The 19,664-nt window shown below is 46.1% G+C and overlaps 1 protein-coding gene across 4 annotated transcripts in view; it reads right to left on the bottom strand.

Moving 5' to 3' along the window:
* The window catches only part of LOC111145301 (storkhead box 1), a 58,874-nt gene that overhangs the window by 25,164 nt on the left and 14,046 nt on the right, over positions 1-19,664 (bottom strand). The gene's annotated exons all lie outside the window — the stretch shown is intronic.

Here is a 19,664-nt window from a genome sequence, read left to right as displayed (position 1 = left end):
CACCGTCCACGATGTAAGATTAACTCGGCATTTAAAGAGGTGAATCATGAATAAACACCACATCTATTTCAGGAGGAGGTAATCCTTGCCATTTGTTGAAAAAAGTTGCCTTTGGTCCCGAAAGAGCCTGGATCCACTTCCCCACCCCCACCCCACCCTGCCAGTTCGCCTCTACAGCTGGGTCTGGGCGGTGGTGCATGGAGTCTAGGAGAGGCCCCCTGCTCCAGCCAGGACTGGGGTCCAGGGTGCTGGGAGCTGGGAGAGGGCCCCAGTCTACATCATGAGATGAACACTTAATGCCGCCTTTTCTCCCACTGCTAGAAGTGGGACCCCCACACACACCGCACACACGTACGCCTTTACCGAAGGTCGCTCAAATTGCCACCTTGTCTGCACAGTTCCTGTTGATGGAGGTGGGGGTCGGGTGGCCCAGAATAATGACCAGGACCACCCCAGAATCCAGGGAGGGTTATCCATGCCCACAGGTGCTGGGGGCTGCTCAGGACTCGGCCACCCTCGCACCCCCCTGTGAGCCGCACCTGCCCCAGTCTGGAAAGCATCACGGAGTTTCTGCATCAGTGGTCTCTTTCACTTCTCCCAAACTGTCTGTTAGGCTCCAACTGCTTTCAAGTGGATTATATGGGTTATTTTGGCTTCCTGAAATATTAACTTTTAAAATATAAAAGTACTGTATCCAGGGATACAGTTCATATCAATGTAGTTTTACTGAAAAGTCCTTCTAGGCTATGAGAGTCTTGAAAGACCTAAACTTTTCAATTTTAAGATTGTGAATTCCTTTTCTTCCACCCAGAAGGCTTCATGTCACATCTGGGCAGATGTGACTGCACCTCAGCAGGCCTTTAGCAAATTTTCACAAGGTCACTGCCTTAGACATGAAATGAAAACTTCGCCACCCTGAGAAATCTTGAAAGAGGCTGTAGGTCTTGCTTCCTATCAGTGGCTCTGATTTTTACAGGTGGGGTCGTAAGACCTCTGGTTCGAGCTGCTGAACGCCTACCTCACAACAAGCCGTCCATTACTGCACCTCTGACCCGAGGCAGCCATGTATTTTCTCAGGTTACGTGCTGGTGGAAAGAGTGTGGGTTTGTGCCCATCATGCTGTATGTCTAGGCAGAAACTGCTAGGGTCCATCTGTAACAGTTAGCTGCCTTCACCCTTTGCCTTCTACATAGACATGGCTTCCCTACCCCATTCAAAGTTTCAGCCCGGAAAAGAGGCTCCAACGTATATTTATTTTAATAAAACCCAACATGGGGCTTGAACTCACAACCCTGAGATGAAGACCTGAACTGAGATCAAGAGTCAGACGCTTAACGGACTGAGCCACTCTGGTGCTCCCAACAGATCTTTTAAATACACTACTTTCTAGATTATTGCTTCTCTAGTCTCCTCTTTTTCCTGTTCAGGAGTCTTTCTTTTTCTTTTCTTTTCTTTTTTTTTTAAGATTTTATTTAACAGAAAGAGAGAGAGTGTGTGTGAGCACACAAGAAGGGGGATCAGCAGAGAGAGAGGGAGAAGTAGGCTCTCCATAGCAGGGAGCCCAATGCGGGGCTCGATCCTAAGACCCTGGGACCATAACCTGAGCTGAAGGCAGACCCTTAACCCACTGAGCCACCCAGGCGCCCCTTCCTGTCTAGGAGTCTTTTTTTTTTTTTTTTTAAGATTTTATTTATTTATTTGACAGGCAGAGATTACAAGTAGGCAGAGAGGCAGGCAGAGAGAGAGAGGAGGAAGCAGGCGCCCCCTTGTCTAGGAGTCTTAAGACTGACATTCTTGGGCGCCTGGGTGGCTCAATGGGTTAAGCATCTGCCTTCAGCTCAAGTCATGGTCCCAGGGTCCTGGGATTGAGTCCCTCATCCAGCTCCCCGGTCAGCGGCGAGTCTGCTTCTCCGTCTGCCCTTCACCCTGCTCTCTCTTGGTTGCTTTCTCAAATAAATAAAATCCAAAAAAAAAAAAAAAAAAAACTTTCTACTTAGGAAATACCCCTCTCCTAAGTACTGCGCAGTGTTCCTGCCACCAACACGCTGCTCACTTCACCAACCCTATACGCAGTCTGCCGCCTCGCCTTTCCAATGCCACCTCAACCCAAGGCCCGGTGCCTAAACCCAAGTGTAGGAGAGCAAGGACACTTCTTGTGGAAGTGCCCGGAGCGACACACACGTCTGGGTCACGAGAGTCCTGCACCTGTCCTGCTTCTAACTACGACACAATGGAGCAAACCGTTAACAAGAGAAGCAGAAACTTTAAGAGCTGGAGCTTTCTAGGTAAATGTTCCTGAAATCTTGGGATCCTCAGCTAAGTTAATTTACAACTCTATAATGTGCAAACTCCAGAGACATTTAACGAACCCTGAAGGTGTGTTTATATTTCAAGGGCACATGAGGCCCATGACCTTGGAAACAGCTCTGGGTCATAAAAACTGGAGCCACCAGGGTCGCTCTGGCTCCTGCAGAGATGTATTTATATTCCAGAAGGTCAGAGGGAGAACCCAGGATCTTTTCTGTCCGGTCTCCAAGCAACAAAGGTGTTTCTCCCCTCCCCCGTGGGAGAGGACAAAGAAGCAGTTGCCTCTTTCTCCTGAATATAAGCAAGGAAAATCCCTTTTTCTCCACCCCTTACCTCTGGAGAGTCTAACCACCTATGCTGGAGATTTTTCCATCTGGCTTTCATCATGTTGCCCCAGGGGTAAGCAACTGGGCTATGATGGGGGGAGATCCTGGTGCCAAATAATTATTTGCCTAAGAATATTTTTTATTTTTGTGTGAATAATAACTAATCTGTCTCTCATGTGCATTCAGAATAAAATTAATAGAGATGCTTACAAAAGCCCAACAGTTATGGCAACAAAGATGACGGCATCCCATGTGCCGCGTGGCTTACTGCAAGAGACAGACTGAGCCCGGAGGCTGGTTAGCAGGATTTGAAGAATATCCGTAGGAATCACAGCTGGGCTGAAAAGACTGAGAAATGTGTGAGTCTGGGATTAGGAGACAAGCTTGGAGCATCCAGAGAAGGATTTTGCTCTTTGCTCCGGAGGGACCCAAAAATCCTTACAGGGGGGCTTCAAGTGGGACGGGAGAAGCCTGTGTTGCTCTCCTACAGGAGAGGAGGAGACAGACTTACTCAGCTCCCGAGTCTGGGGGTCGAGTCAACACCGCAGGGGAAGGGGTCTGGATCACCACTCTGGGGACCCTTCCCAGCTCCCCTCTGCTCCCTAGTTCCCTGCGACCGCAGCTGACTCTTCTGTCTCAGAAGGCGCTGCACTAGTCCCTTTACACAGGGGGAGACGGGGACACCGGCTCCAGGCACCCTGTGGGGAGAGAGGACGCAGAGCACGGGGTAAATGGAGATGCTGCAGAATGTGGACTGGAGCCTCCCTGAGCAAGGACAGGGAGTCCTGGGGCATTCTCGCACGTGCCCAGCAGAGGAAGGAGAGGGCGCTTACGAAACCCCACTCTGCAGCCTGCGCTTTGCCCGACTTCTGCATTCCCCACCAGGGAGGAGACAGCTTCTCCCTGCACCTTGATTTCATCCTGTAAAAACTAATTTTAACTGCTTAGGAGTTTGTGCAAAACTTTGCAGGGGGGAGAAAAGGAGTTTAAAAACGGCTTCATATGAAACAAAAAAAAAAACCGCTTCGTATGGCTTTCTGTGTTATGGCTTCTGAACCAACAGCAGAAATTGACTTGGATGTTCCGTGGTCCTCTCCCCCACTCCCTCAGGGAAGGCTGCAAAGAGAAGGCTGTCCTTGTTTTTTGTCACTGTGAGCGGAATGGACGTCTCTTAGTCCTGAGGTTCTCTGGCATTCAGGAGAAAACCGTTGGCTTCTTACCATCAATTTGGAGACCTGAAATCTTACTAGATTCTAGGTGTGGGAGACTCCATGCAGATGTGTTTGCCTCGGGAAAGGTAGTGAGGAATGAGATCTTGTAGAAATCAGATGCTCGTATTTGTGGAATGGGTCAACTCAGACTCTATGACTGACAGGTAAAATGCACTTTTATAAAAATCCTTGCAAGAAAGGCCCCGATAGCTGGGCAGAAGTTCTCCTTAGCATGAGAAAGAGGCAGCCTTCTCTTCTTGCTGCTCCAAGCAAGGAAAAGCCAAGGTTTTGTTTTGTTTTTTTTTCCCCCCAGGTTTTCAGCTCTGCTAAACTATAAATAGGTGTGGTTGCTATGTGCGCTGAACTCTGGGAATGTTGAAAGACCCCCTTTTGGGTGGGTGTGGAATGTGCGTGTGTGTGGAAAGCATGAATGCCGGTGGGCCTGTCTGGATTGCACACAAGTGCCCACGGAAAGGGCCGTTGTCTGGTGGGGCCGCCACTGATGGAGCCAGCCTCTCTCCTGGAGGGATTCCCAGGAAAGCCGCAAGGCAGAGGAAGGTCAAAATCACGAGAAGTCTGGCCCCTTCACCAGCTCTGGCAGTCTGAATCAGAGGGGACTTTGGGCCCTCTCTCGGCGAGATCTCATTGCTGTTGGCTTTGTGTGTTCAGCCTTTCTGACCTTTCTGGCCATTTGTGCCTTTTCTGGTTCTGGCAGGGGTCACACAGCAATGAGGTGCTGGTCTGACTCCCCTCTGATTACCCAGGGCAGCGCTCACCACGGAGGGCTGATCCTCGCTAGGCTTTGCACTGGCTCACGGTCAGGACAGTAAGAGCGGGGACAGGTTACATCTATTTCAAAAAAATCTTTTAATTCGGAATTCTGCCCTGACCAGTCTCCGGGACATGCTGTAGCTTTTGCTCTCCCCTAACAATAATCCCAGATCAGCTTGCCTAAAAAGGGACTTAGGAGATGCAGATGTAATGATTAAGTCTGTGTGAATTATGTGAAAATGTTCTGTGAAAAGGCTTTTTGTCTCTCTCGCAACCAACCCCCGTGGGTGAAATGTCTGAGAGAGAGGAGAGGATGATGGAAAAAACTCCGTGAAGTTACAGTCGTGAGACACACTGATTTAGGAACAATGAAAGGAGAGCCAAAAGCAAGGCCCCAGAGAAGGGAGAACTTCAGACCCAGCAGATGAAGGGCAGGCAATGCATGATGTTTGTTTTTCAGAATCCGCTCCTGGAGCCGTCCTCCCAGAACACTCCTCACTGCTCTCCCGACCTGCTGCCCACCCCTGGGCCCCTCTCTGTAACTGCTAGCCTTGCTGCTGTCAGCACCCCAAATTCAAACCGAGCCCTGCCCGTGCTCCTGAAGCCTGACAGCTCACCAGACAGGAAGGGATGAGCCCAGCTCCTGCTTGGAACTGACTGCCTGAAGTCAGTCCCTCTGAGAATAAGAACTGAACGGAGTAATTTGGGCCGAAGTGGGGGAAACCCCAAAACTTATCAACTGGTGGAAGGCCTCCTTAGGGATTTTATGCACTTAGGCCGCCTGACTGATGTATAATCCCACTTGGGGGCTCTACAAGCTGTAAACTCTCTGTTCCCAGGGATGCCATGTGTACCCTCTGGGGCCGTATGAAAGGCAGGCATTAATTTATCTCTGGGGAAAACACTGACCTACACCTAGAGGAGCTTATCAGAAATATTCCAAGTGTCAGGACGCCTGGGTGGCTCTGCCTTTCAGCATCTGCCTTCGGCTCAGGTCATGATCCCAGGATCCTGGGATCCAGCCCCACATCAGGCTCTCTGTTCATAGGAAGCCTGCTTCTCCCTCTCCCACTCCCCTGGCTTGTGTTCCTTCTCTCTCTCTCCCTCTCTGTCAAATAAAATCTTTAAAAGAAGAAGGAAGAGGAGGAGGAGGAGGAGGATTTTTTAAATTTTATTTATTTGACAGAGACACACCAAGAGAGGGAACACAAGCATGGGGAGTAGGAGAGGGAAAGCAGGCTTCCCGCCAAGCAGGGAGCCAATGCAGGGCTAGAAACCAGGACCCCGGGATCATGACCTGAGCTGAAGGCAGACACTTAAAGACTGAGCCACCCAGGCGCTCCTATTCCTCACTTATTTTTTTTAAGATTTTATTTATTTATTTGACAGAGAGAGATCACCAGTAGGCAGAGAGGCTGGCAGAGAGAGAGGGGGAAGCAGGCTCCCCACTGAGCAGAGAGCCTGATGTGGGGTTCAATCCCAGGACCCTAAGATCATGACCTGAGCTGAAGGCAGAGGCTTAACCCACTGAGCCACCCAGGCGCCCCTATTCTTCACTTTTTAGTTGAAGTGATTCATGGCATAGCCTCAGCCTCAAAGACATTCAGGTCAGCTTCAACTCAGTCGGGCCAGTTATTTGGATGGCATAATTTGTTCCAGATTTTCCTGCAGGCCAAGGCAAACTCTACACAGAGTATTAGTCTATCCAGCTGAAACTGGGCATATGCCTCAGGCCAGGCAGGCAAGGTTAATTCAGAAACATGGGGAAGCCACCAGCCATTCTAAGGTAGACCTTGAAGGTAAATAAGGTTTGTTCAGTTGACAAAAGCCAGGAGCCTTGGAGGCTGAGGCTAAGACCACTGCAGTGGGAATGACCTCGTCCTGCCCTTGGAGTTCTGCGGGCGAAAGGTGGGTAAGTGTGGTTTACAACAAACCCAATGGACTTGGTCTTATCTTCTGCTGGTCAGATTAAAATCAACTGACCAGAGGAGAGGCATATTATGGAAATATTTACCAGTAGCCGCTATGGAGAAACACAAGGAGGTGCAATCCCTGGGTAGAGAGAAAAGTTTGTGTTTCTGTGCAGCTGGGGTTTTCTGAATAAATTTGCTAAAAACTTGGGATCCTGGGCTAAGAGCCAAGCCTTGGAAAGTTAATTTTCAACTGCAGAGGTAGAGAGCTACAGAGAGATTCACCTAATTCTGGAGGTTGATATTATATGTGTTTATATTTCAAGGGAAATGAGACTCATAACCTTGAAGACCTCTTTAGGTCAAAAAGCTGGAGCTTATCTAACCTCAGAGAGATGTGTTTACATTGCAAAAGGTTAGAGAACCCAGAATGCTTTCCTACCCTGCCTCCAAGTAGCAAAGGTTTTTCTCCTTTTGGGAGGGAAAGGAGAGGCAAATGCCCTTCTCCTGTGGATAAAGAGAGAAAATTGACTCTATGGAATGTCCAGCCACGTGTGTGGGAGGTTTTCCGAACTGCCCTTCACGGTGTTTCCCTGGGACTGGTGTAGTTTGTGACAGCTAATCCACTCCAGGATGTCAGTGTGAGAAACTCTTTGGACCACTCCTGGTGAAACAAAGCTGGTGGAAACCATGAAACAAAATACCAAAGTCCCTGGAAATTCTAAGGGCATATGTCAAATGAAGAAACATTTATTGAAGAAAATCTAGTTAAACTTGATAAGAACCAAGAGTCTGGCTAATGAGCCACCACCCTCTCCCCACTCCATCCTTCCCCCACCTCCAGCTCAGTTTAATGAAGGTTTCACTCCGGGCAAATATGGCCAAGAAGTCGGGGCTCCCCTTCCCTCAGTTCCCAATCAAAGTTCAGCATCTCTCACTGGGAGGGGCAGTCTGCCCACATTTTCCATCCCCTCCAATTCCAGGCTGAAGAAGCTAAACTGAAATTCCTGGTGATCATAGCTGAAGGGTTAGGGACTCCCTTTCATCTACCCAATCCCTACTCACCCGGTCCTAGCTCTGCTCCAGGAGCAGCAAGCCAATACGCCAGGGACCCCAACCCCCTTCACGCCCCTCACTCCTAGGGCATAGGGTCCACCTTGGAGAGTTACCATGGTCTTCAGCTCCCAGAGCATGGGCTCAGTTTGGCCACAGAAGAGGCAGTCCGTAAGCACAGGAATTCCAAAGCATTCTGAGAAGGAAGGACTCTATCTGAAGAAGTCTGTAGAAAAGGTCAAGCCTCAGGGTACTCCTAAAACACAATAGCTCCTCTTAAGAACAGTGGGCTAAACTGTAGACCAGCTAAGCCACTAGAGAGGACCAGAAAAAGGTATCTAAAAAGAACTTTCCTGGTCAGGAAAAAAACAAAAGAGTGACCTCAAAAAACCATCCCTGCCGGAATTTAATTGGATCAGACTGCTGAGCAAGTTTGCCCCGGGGCACTGTTGAAAACAAAAGAACAATCAGTCCTAATTAGAGCCTAGTAAGAGTGGTGGGACATCAAATGAAGGGGACATCTTACCCTAGAGCTCAGGGAAAGACACAAAGCGCTTTCAAGAGCTAAAGCCACTGGCAGCCCCGGGTACCATGTGCATGACCAGGAGTGACACGAGTTTCCTGGCTGGTGGGGAAATGGATGTTGCTAACATAGCCTAGTCAAGCCTCAAGATGAAATACAAGTCCCAGAGAGGACAAAGAGGAATCTGTATCTAGAGCTGCTATAATAGATTGCCTGAAAGGTCCAGTTTTCAACATAAGACCCGCAAAGAACCAGGAATCTGGGACCCACACGCTGGCGGAAAATCAGGCAACAGAAACTGCCAATGAAAGGGACCAGATGCCAAATTTAGACATCAAAGTAGCCATGATATGTCCTAGGAACTGCTTAACAAAGTAGACATCTCACCAAAGAGAGACTATTGATGAAAAGAGACTATAAAAACTAAACGAAGGGCGCCTGGGTGGCTCAGTCGGTTAAGCAGCTGCCTTCGGCTCAGGTCATGATTCTGGGGTCATTGGATCGAGTCCCATATAGGGCTCCCTGCTCAGTGGGGAGCCTGCTTCTCCCTCTGCCTCTTCTGCCTGCTGCTCCCAGTGCTTGTGCTCTCTCTCTCTTTTTCTGACAAAAAAAAAAACCCGAAATCTAAAAAAATAAGAATTAAAAAATAGTAACTAAATGAAAATTCTGGAGTTGGAAAGTAAAATGACCAAACTTCAGAATTCATTTGAGGGACTCAACAGCAGACTTGAACAGCAGACTTGATCTGGCAGGGAACCTGAAGATAGATCAACAGAGATTATAAAGCCGAAGAACAGAAAACAGGATGAAGAAAAATGAAAAGAGCCTCAGAGAAAAGCAAGCCTACTTTAAGTGCACCAATCTATGTGTAAGGAGGGAGGTGGAAGAAAGAGAAAGGAGCAGAAAAAATATTCGAAGAAATAATAGTTAAGACTTCCCAGATTTGCTGAAAACCAATCTATATATCCCAGAAGCTCAAAAAGTTTCAAGTAGGGTAGCGCTACACACAGACACATTGGAATGAAGACATGGAAAGCCAAAGACAAAAAGAAAATCCTGAAAGGTGCAAGAGAAAAACAACTGCTCACATACAAGGGAACCCCAAGTAGATTAACAGCTGACTTCTCACCAGAAACAAGAGAGGCCAGAAGACAGTGTATAACCTATTTTTTCACCGTACAATGTAATTAAAGTGATGAAATAGGAAGACCTGGGTGGCTCAGTGGGTTAAGCCTCTGCCTTCAGCTCAGGTCATGATCCCAGAGTCCTGGGACCAAGTCCCCAGTCGGGCTCCTTGCTTGGTGGGGAGTCAGCTTCTCCCTCTGCTCATGTGCTCCCTCTCACTCACTCACTCACTCTCTCAAATAAATCTTAAAAAAAGAAAAAAAAAAAAAAGACTTGGGGCACCTGGGTGGTTCAGGGTTAAGCCTCTGCCTTTGGCTCAGGTCATGATCCCAGGGTCCTAAATCGAGCCCTGCATCGATCTGCTCCCCGCAAGGAGCTCTGCTGAGGTCCTTGCTCAGCAGAGAGCCTGCTTCTCTCTCTCCCTCTGCCTGCCGCTCTACTTATTTGTGCTCTCTATATCTGTCAAATAAATAAATAAAATGTTTTTTAATAAATAAAATCTTTAAAAGAAATAAAGACTTTTTACTGACACAACTGTACAACAATTGTATTAGAAAGTGAGTTAAGAGGAGCCTGGGTGGCTCAGTCAGTTAAGCAACTGCTTTTGCCTTAGGTCATGATCTCAGGATTGTGGGATCCAGCCCTGCATTAGGTTCCCTGCTCAGCGGGGAGCCCGTTTCTCCCTTTCCCTCTGCTGCTCCCCCTGCTTGTACTTTCTCACTCTCTCCCTCGCTGTCAAATAAATAAAATCTTAAAAACAAAAGTGAGTTTAAAATCTATTATACAGGGGCGCCTGGGTGGCTCAGTGGGTTAAGCCTCTGCCTTCAGCTCAGGTCATGATCCCAGGGTCCTGGGATCGAGCCCCGCATCGGGCTCTCTGCTCCGCAGGGAGCCTGCCTCCACCTCTCTCTCTCTCTACCTGCCTCCCTGCCTACTTGTGATCTCTGTCTGTCAAATAAATAAATAAAATCTTTAAAAAAAAAAATCTATTATACATTTTGCTCATGGAACAAATGCCCTAGAATATCAGGGCTCCCTCTTCCTCCCATTCTTCTTGCAAGGATGGAGTTGTGTTTGACTTTGTGTGTCTCCCCTTATCCTATCATGGAATGATATTTGGTCTCCAGCCCCAGTTCCTGGTTCCTAAAACCCCTGGAATTTCCTGAATGATAAGGGTGACTGCCAGGCTCCTTAGATAGCCTCAGGATGGGGGCTGGTTGCCAGAACAAGCTTCGATTAGAAGCCTGGAACTTTCGGTCCCACTTCCTCATCTCTAGGGATGGGTGAGGGACTGGAGATTCCATTCATCACCAATGGCAAATAATTTATTTTTTAATTTTTTAAAAATTTTATTTATGAGAGAGAGCACGCCAGTCCACGAGCAGGAGGGAGGAGCAGAGAGAGGGGGAGAAGCAGGCTCCCTGCTGATCAGGAAACCGGATGCAGATGCGGGGCTTGATTCCAGGATCCCCAGATCACAACCTGAGCTGAAGGGAAACACTTAACTAACAGGGCCACCCAGGTGCCACATCCACTGGCAAATAATTTAATAAATCATGGGCCACCTGGCCGGCTCAGGCGGTGGAGCATGTGACTCTTGATCTCAGGTTATAAGTTCAAGCCCCATGTTGGGTATAGATTACTTAGTCTTTCAAAACATAATAAATCATGTCCATATAATGAACCCTCCACGAAAATGAAGTTGGGAGAGCTTTCCAGTTAGTGACTAGACCAAAGTGTTGGAGAGAGCAAAGAAGCTCTGAACCCCCACCCCCCACACCTTGCCCTACGCATTCCTTGCATTTGGTTGTTCCTATGTTGTATCCTTTGTCATAAACCGATAACAGTAAGTAAAGCACCTGAGTTCTGTGTTATTCTAACAAATTAATGAGGTGGTTGTAAGAACTCCTGATTTTGTAGCCAAGTTAGAAATGTTGGTAACCTGGGGACCCAATACTTCCAACTATCAACTATCATCCCATCTTATGGGATGTTAGTTTAAACTAATTCCAGGTAGTTGGTGTCAGAATTAAATTGTGGGACACCCAGTTAGCATCTGCAGAGAATTAGTCGGTGTCCAGAGGAACCACACCTCTCCCTCTCTCCTTGGTCAGGAAGGTCCCTATTGCCCAGGCCGTCCCCCAGACCCCACACTCCGAAGAGGCTGGCAAAACTATGCAAAAATCTAAATATAAACAAATGAGATGTTATGGGATCTCAGCTACTGACAAAGCGTCAACTTGAAAATGAGCGTGTGACATAGTACTCAACCCCAAGGAAGCTTCGGCAACACCAAACCCACCGGGGGCTCCTTAGGGTTTAGGGAAGTTGGAAAGTTAGTGTCTCAGAAACCCTAGGCCATTGTTTCCTGAACATCAATCATTTGGGTCACCTTTGGGATTTGGGACCTATCTACATATATAACGTTTATCTTAAAATTATCTGCATTAAAATCATTACTAAGGAAACTTTATGTCCCTCCTTTAAGAGGAAAATCAGTACCATTTGCTACAACAGAAGGTATATTTTAGATCATTAAGAAAATGCTTAGGGCCCCTGGGTGGCTCAGTCGGTTAAGTGTCCAGCTGATTCCTGATTTTGGCCCAGGTCATATCTCACACCAGGTCCCACTCCTCGCTGAACTTGGAGTCCGCTGTCTCCTTCCTCTCCCTCTGCCTTCCTCCCCACAGCTCATGTGCATGCGTGCAAACTCTCTCTCTCTCTCTCTCTCAAATAAATAAATCTTTTAAAAAAAATGCTTAATTTTTAATTTAAAAAAATGCCCAACTTGTGTACCACCAACAATCCCATACATGCCACACTGTTCCCTAATCTACTGTGTGGGATGATGACAGGGTGAGAACAGAGATAGAAGGCACTGTCTTTGTGAACTGCCCTGAGTTTGAGAACCAGGCTTCATTCTGAGAAGACTGTCTTCAACTTTCTTCTAAAGTCACATCAAGGGACACCTGGGTGGCTCAGTGGGTTAAAGCCTCTGCCTTCGGCTCAGGTCAGGGTCCCAGGGTCCTGGGATTGAGCCCCACATCAGGATCCCTGCTCAGCGGGGAGCCTGCTTCCTCCTCTCTCTCTCTCTCTGCCTGCCTCTCTGCCTACTTGTAATCTGTCTGTCAAACAAATAAATTAAAAATTAAAAATTAAAAAAAATAAAGTCACATCAAGTAAACAACAACCTCTACAGTGTTTTGATTCAATTAAAACAGAACACTACATTTAAAAAAATTTTTTTAAAAGATCTTATTACCAGGGCTTTCAAACAGCAAATATATAACGATGGGTGACTGCAGGGCTAGACAATTAAGCTCAGTTTAAAAATAAAAAACACGGGGCGCCTGGGTGGCTCAGTGCATTAAACCTCTGCCTTCTGCTCAGGTCAAAATCTCAGGGTCCTGGGATGAAGCCCCACATCGGGCTCTCTGCTCAGCAGGGAGCCTGCTTCCCCCTCTCTCTCTGCCTGCCTTTCTGCCTACTTGTGATCTCTCTGTCAAATAAATAAATAAAATCTCTAAAAAAATAAATAAATAAAAACAAAAAACACAGACCTGGACTTTCTGAAAAGTGCCATCACCAAATGCTATTGCTCTCCAGAGCCAGGCCAGTTATGTGACCCAGGATTACCACTTAAAGACCCACGTGGAAGTGGTAGAAATCCACACAATTTTCAATTTTTCAAAATATAATTTTTATTCACTCTAGTTAATAGCATGGATTATTCCTTATTTTCAGGAAATAGTGATTTGTATTAAATGAAAGGAAGAGTTCAGGAATTACTGGCCTCCAAGAAACCATGCAGTGACTCAGTGGGATGATAATGGCACTACTCCATACGAAACAGACCCACTCCACAGCCTGACGCTGACGTCCAGAGACAGCCAGGGATGGGCCAGTGAGGGGACAAGTTAGGACTGGAGTCCAGGTCTCATGGGCCCAGAGACCAAGCCTGTCTGGTTGAATCTGAAAAAGCAAACCTTGGGGCACACCAGCACAGTCCTGAGAAAGAAGAAATTTGTTTCTATGTCTGTTTTAACCCAGTAGTGATCTTTTGGCACATGGAACCAAGACAGCCAAAGTACGGGCTCCAGAGTGACGGAATGAGGCCTCCGGGACCCTGGTGGCGGCCTCGGGTGCGGTGCCGGCTGGCGCCTGTGAGATCCGCGACCACAGTGAACCGCTAACACTTACTGAGAACTCAGCTACTGCTGGGCGCTTTTCTAAGTGCTTTACCTGCATCGTTTCACGACTCCTCTAGCCCCACATAGTCATAATACCTAAGTTCTCCTGAGGGGGAAGCAAACTTAAATAAATTGCTCCCTGTCTCCGTAGCCTTGATAGGATGGGAAGCCTGGCCCTCTAGCTCCAGAGCTGGGTTCTTCACCACTGACATTTAGTGAGCACTATGTTCTGAAATCCCTCTTCCTCGTTCTTTAAATGTTGGCCTTGACCAGTGGCATCAGAGGCCCCCAGAACAGCCCAAGTAAAGGCTGGGAGAAAGGTCGCCTACGGGCCATTCAGGCTTCGGTGGAAGGCAGCAGTGAAGCTTGGCTTGGGTCTGGTGTGGCTGATGTCTGGCCAGAATGAGCACCTTCCAGTCTGGGTCCTTCAGCAGGAACTAGGCACTGGCTCCCAGCCTCTGCCCCCGAGGGAGACACAAGAACAAAATGACAGATGCCTTTCTCAGTGCATGCAAGGTCGCTTGGCCTATGGTCACAGGGCAAGGAGCCCCAGCCCTGCTCACTGTGCCTGGCGCCCCGCTCAGAGCTGGCTGAGCCCAGTTCTTGATCAACAGTTAAGGGAAAGGCCTTGATCAATTCCAGGTGGGATGCAGACAAGAAAAAAGAAGACTTGAAAACACTTCTACCCTCCAATCCCAAACCCACTCCCAAGCTGACAGATAAACTCCCCAATAGCAGGGAACCACCACAATAAACAGGATTCTGCTCGTGCTCTTACAACTGAAGCCAGTGTCAATCTTTTGTTGCCTTTCAAAATCCTTTTCCCCTCAGTTGGATTTTCTAATTCTTCCTAAGGGATTTGTTCCTTTTTGATCCTCAGGGCCCCTCTTGAGAATTTAAACAGATCTTCCCGGATTTCTGTTCCCTCTGTTCCTTCCTGCACCTGCACTGCTTACTCCTCAGTGTCTGGGAGGCATTTGGTTTCAGAGGTTTCCAAAGACTCCAGAGGTCAAAGGTCAAAATTTACATTTGTGACACACAGAAGAATAGAAGATTTAAGAGAGAGAGATACACATCAGAAGACTCAATGTTAAGATATTAATCCTCCTCAAATTAATCTACAGATTTAACATAATTCTAATAAAAGTTCTAGCGGGATTTTATTTTTGTAGAAATTGACAAACTGAGGAGCGCCTGGGTGGCTCAGTTGCTTAAGCATCTGCCTTCAGCTCGAGTCATGATCCCAGGGTCCTGGGATCAAGCCCTGCATAAGGCTCTCTGTTTGGCAGGGAGTCTGCTTCCCCCTCTCCCTCTGCCTGTCTCTCTGATCTCTTTCTCTCTGTTAAATAAATAAATAAAATCTTTAAAATAAATACATAAATAAAAATTTAAAAAGAAGAGATGAAAAGCAAAGAATCTATAATAGCCAAAACACAAAGAAACAAAGTTGGATTTCAAGATTTACTATAGAGCTACAGTCATCAAGACAGTGTAGTATTGATGAAAGGACAGGTATACACACCAAAGGAAGAGAACATGGTCCAGAAATATGTGGTCAACTGCTACTTGACAAAAAGACCATTGAAGAAAGGATGGTCTTTCAACAAACAGTTCTTGGAAAAATTGGTCATACATATGCAAAAAAATAAACCTTGACCCATAACTCACACCATATATAAATATGTGAAATGCATCAGAAAACGAAATATAAACCAGAAGTATAAGATTTCTAAAAGAAAACATAAGACAAAAGTTATATGATCTTGGGGCGCCTGGGTGGCTCAGTGGGTTAAAGTCTCTGCCTTCGGCTCAGGTCATGATCCCAGGGTCCTGGGATCGAGCCCCGTGTCGGGCTCTCTGCTCAGCGGAGAGCCTGCTTCCCCCTCTCTCTCTGCCTGCCTCTCTGCCTACTTGTGATTTCTGTCTGTCAAATAAATAAAATCTTTAAAAAAAAAAGTTTTATGATCTTGGTAAGGCAAAGATTTCTTAGGACACAACAAATACACAAACAAAGAAAAAAACAATCAATTGGATTTCATTAAAATTAAAAACTTAACGCTCTTCATAAGATGCTGGTAAAAGTAATTAACAAAAAGACAAAACAAGGACTGGGAGAAAACACGTGCAAAACACATATCTGATAAAGGACTTGTATCTAAAATACACAAAGAACTCGTACAATCCAAAAAGAGAAAAAAAAAATTTTTTTAAATGGGCCAAAGATTTTAACAGACAAATGGCAAATAAAAACATGAAAAGATGCTCAACTCACCAGGCATTAGAGAAATACAAATTAAAACCACAATGAAATACCACGATCCATCTATTGGAATAGTCAAAAATTATCAAGATAAATAAAAGACAGTATCAAATGCTAGACTGAAATACTCATGCATTGTTGGTGGGAATGTGAAATGGTACAGTCACCTTGGAAAACAGCGCTCTAACCCCGAAACAGATTTACCCAAGAGAAATGAAAACACATATCCAAACCAAGACCTCCTAGGGAATGTTCATTGCAGCTTTACTCATAATCACTGAAGTCTGTAAGCAACCCAAGTGCCCATCAAGTGGGTAAAATGGTGAACACCTACATGGTGAACGCTACTCGGCAACAAAAGGAGTGAATTACTGATACGCACACTGATAAATTTCAAAAGCGTTATCCAGAGTGAAAGAAACCTAACTCAAAAGGCCACATGTTTCATCTATGACATCCCAGAAAAGGCAAAATTATAGGGAAAGAAATCAGATCAGATCTTTTTTTTTTTTTAAGATTTTATATATTTATTTGACACAGAGAGAGAGAGATCACAAGCAGGCAGAGAGGCAGGCAGAGAGAGGGGGAAGCAGGCTCCCTGCTGAGTAGAGAGACCAATGCGGGCTCCATCCCAGGACCCTGAGATCATGACCTGACCTGAAGGCAGAGGCTTAACCCACTGAGCCACCCAGGCGCCCCGGAAACATCCTGTATCTTAATGACGGCGGTGATTATATAACTGTTCACACTGGTCAAAACTCAAATTTGCACACCTAAAAGGAATACATTTTTCTGTATGTAAATTAAACCCTCACTAAACCCCACAAAAAGAAGCCAAATATTTCATTTTTAAAATATAATTTTTAAACACTTGCAATGATGTAAGACTAATCAGCCGTAGAAAAATTTGTGTTGCCAGAACCTTCCATCAAATAAAGACACTTACCACTGATGGTTTTAGGCTTGGGGATAAAAGCTGTTCCGATTTACAGAGAATTTCACAAGAGGCTCCCTGACCCTTAATCAACAGCTAAAGAAATACTGCCAAGCCACAGCGGGGAGCCGGGCATCCGTAAGGAGATCTTTTTGCACGTTTTCCTCCCAACGGATACATTTTTTTAAAGTAAATTATCACGAAAAAAGCTTAATATTGGGCAAGCAGGTTGTTTCCTCATCTGTAAAAAGTCAGCTGATCTAAAGAGGTACCTACATTAAAAACCTCAAAGTATGACTTTCCCTAACTAGCACAATTTAGCTGAATCTCCGGGGGGGCCTTTGAAAGCCCTCTGATCTATGAAACCCGTGAAGTGAAACTCTACTCCTTGAAACTTCCATTGTGTGTGTGCCTGACTCTGTGTGTGTGTGTGTGTGTGTGTGTGTGTGTGTAACATCTGATTAGGGCTTTTCCACACCCAAAGCCACAACAACTCTGGGGCAGGACCAGCACAGTGACTGTCATTAATAAGGGGAGGACAGCAGAATGGGAGTGCCGGGAAAACTCAATCCCAGGTCCCATGAATAATACCCTTCAAAAAGCCCAGATTCTATCCAGTGCTCCCCAGTGCCCAGCCCCACACTCTGTCCTCCAAGACTCCCCAGGGGAGAGGCGCTTTGGCAGTTTTTCTTTTGTCTCTCTCCATCCCACTATCACAGCTGCTCAGAGACAGTGGGCCTCTGGAGGGGCCTCTGGGCCCACCTGATGAGCCCTGAGTTGATACAACTCCTTCCCCAGAAAGATGCTCTATAAGAACCCAGAGTTTCCCCAAACTTCCTCAAACATCTCCCCCCAGAAGGAGATCCGCAAAAGGGGTTTCCTTAGTAGGATAAGCTCAGAGCTATTAGATTTTTCTCCTGTCTTCTAGATAAGAGTCAACAGACTATAGTCTCCCGGAAGTCTTTGCAGTAATTAAACCAGTTTTTTTCTTATTTATTTTTTAAAAATATTTTATTTATTTATTTGAGAGAGACAGAGATAGCACGAGCGGGAAGGAGGGGAAGAAGCAGACTCCCCACCGAGCAGGGAGCCCGATGTGGGGCTCCATTGCAGGACCCCGGGGGACCATGACCTGAGCTGAAGGCAGACACTCAACCCACTGAGCCATCCAGGAGCCCCATGAAACCTGTTCAAATGTGGTTTCCAAATTCAGCTAGGAAACCCTCCTTCATGTAATACCCATTTACACGCCACAGAGCTAGTGTTCACACACACAATGAGATCAAAGCTGTTAACGTCCTTGCATTTGTACTTTTTAACCTTTCTAGAAACCTTTCGTTTCCAAGAAAACAAGATACATGGAATATACTAACATTTATGTAAAAATGGGGGCGAGTATATCCCCCATGTATTGCTTGCAGATGTATACAGGATCTCTGGAAGGATTAGGGAACTGGTCACCGCAGCTGTTTCCAGAGAAAGGAGTAAATGGCTGGGGGCAGGGAAAAGAGACTTTTTCATCTGTGCCTTTGTACCATGTGCACATGTTACCCAAGCAACCCGTTAAATAAAAATCAAATCAAATAACAGGCACTGAAAAAGCAATACCTTAAAAAAATAGAAACAGGGGCGCCTGGGTGGCTCAGTGGGTTAAGCCGCTGTCTTCGGCTCAGGTCATGATCTCAGGGTCCTGGGATCGAGCCCCGCATCGGGCTCTCTGCTCAGCAAGGAGCCTGCTTCCTCCTCTCTCTCTGCCTGCCTCTCTGCCTGCTTGTGATCTCTGTCTGTCAAATACATAAAATAAAATCTTTAAAAAATATATATATATGTATATATAGAAACATCCACAAGCGCGTGAGCACACACATGCACACAGAACGCTCCAACCATACTACCAGAGAGGAGCAGCCACTGGGAATGTCTGGTGTTTGGACTTTGTATCCCGCTTGCCTTTTTCTGCTTTTGGTGTCATAGTCAAGAAATCATTGCCAAGACCCATGTCATGAAGCTTTTCCTCTATATTTTTTTTAGGAGTTTTACAGTCTCAGGTCTTACATTTAAGTCTTTAATCGATTTTGAGTTGATCTTTGTGTGTGGTGGGAGAAAAGAGTCCAATTTTGTTCTGCGTGTGGCTGTCCGGTTCTCCCAACACCATTTGTGGATGAGACTGTACTTTCCCACTGTGTATTCTTGGCACCCTTATCAAAATCAGTTCACTGCATATGTGTGGGTTTATTTCTGGGCTTTCTTTTCTGTTCTGCTGGTGTATAGGTCTATCTTTATGCCAGTACCATAAGTGTTTTAATTACAATAGTTTTGTAACATATTAAAATCAGAAATTGTGATGCTTCCAATGTTGTTTTTCTTGCTCAAGATTGTTTTGGCTATCTAGGGTCCTCTGTGATCCCCTATTATTTTTAGGATTATTTTTTCTGTTTCTTTAAAAATGTCATTGAGGGGCGCCTGGGTGGCTCAGTGGGTTAAGCCTCTGCCTTTGGCTTAGGTCATGATCTCAGAATTCTGGGATTGAGCCCCACATTGGGCTCTCTGCTTGGCGGGAAGCCTGCCTCCCCCTCTCTCTCTGTCTGCCTCTCTGCCTACTTGTGATCTCCCTGTCAAATAAATAAATAAAATCTTTGAAAAAATAAAAAATAAAAATGCCATTGAGATTTTGACAGGGATTACAATCAATCTGTAGATCACATGGACATTTAAAAAACATCAGGTCCAGGGGCGCCTGGGTGGTTCAGTCAGTGGAGCATTGGCCTTTGGCTCAGGTCATGATCTTGGGGTCCTGGGATGGGGCCCTTCGTCAGGGTCCCTGCTCAGTAGGGAGCCTGCATCTCCCTCTCCCTTAGCCCCTCCCCACCTTAAAAACAAACAAACAAAAGAATAAGATCCTTAGGAATAAATTCAACTGAGGAAGTGAAAGACTTGTACACTGGAAACTATAAAAATTGATGAAAGATAAGGAAGACATAAATAAGTAGAAAGGCATCTTGGTTCTTGTTCCCTGTACTTTTCAAAGTGTTTTCACAGAGAACTCCTCATTTG

This window comes from Enhydra lutris, unplaced genomic scaffold, assembly GCF_002288905.1.
Source record: "Enhydra lutris kenyoni isolate GAN:26980312 unplaced genomic scaffold, ASM228890v2 scaffoldscaffold12, whole genome shotgun sequence".
Taxonomy (NCBI): Eukaryota; Metazoa; Chordata; class Mammalia; order Carnivora; family Mustelidae; genus Enhydra; species Enhydra lutris.
Note: the sequence above shows the minus strand (reverse complement) of the source record. Positions and strands in the feature narration are given on the sequence as shown.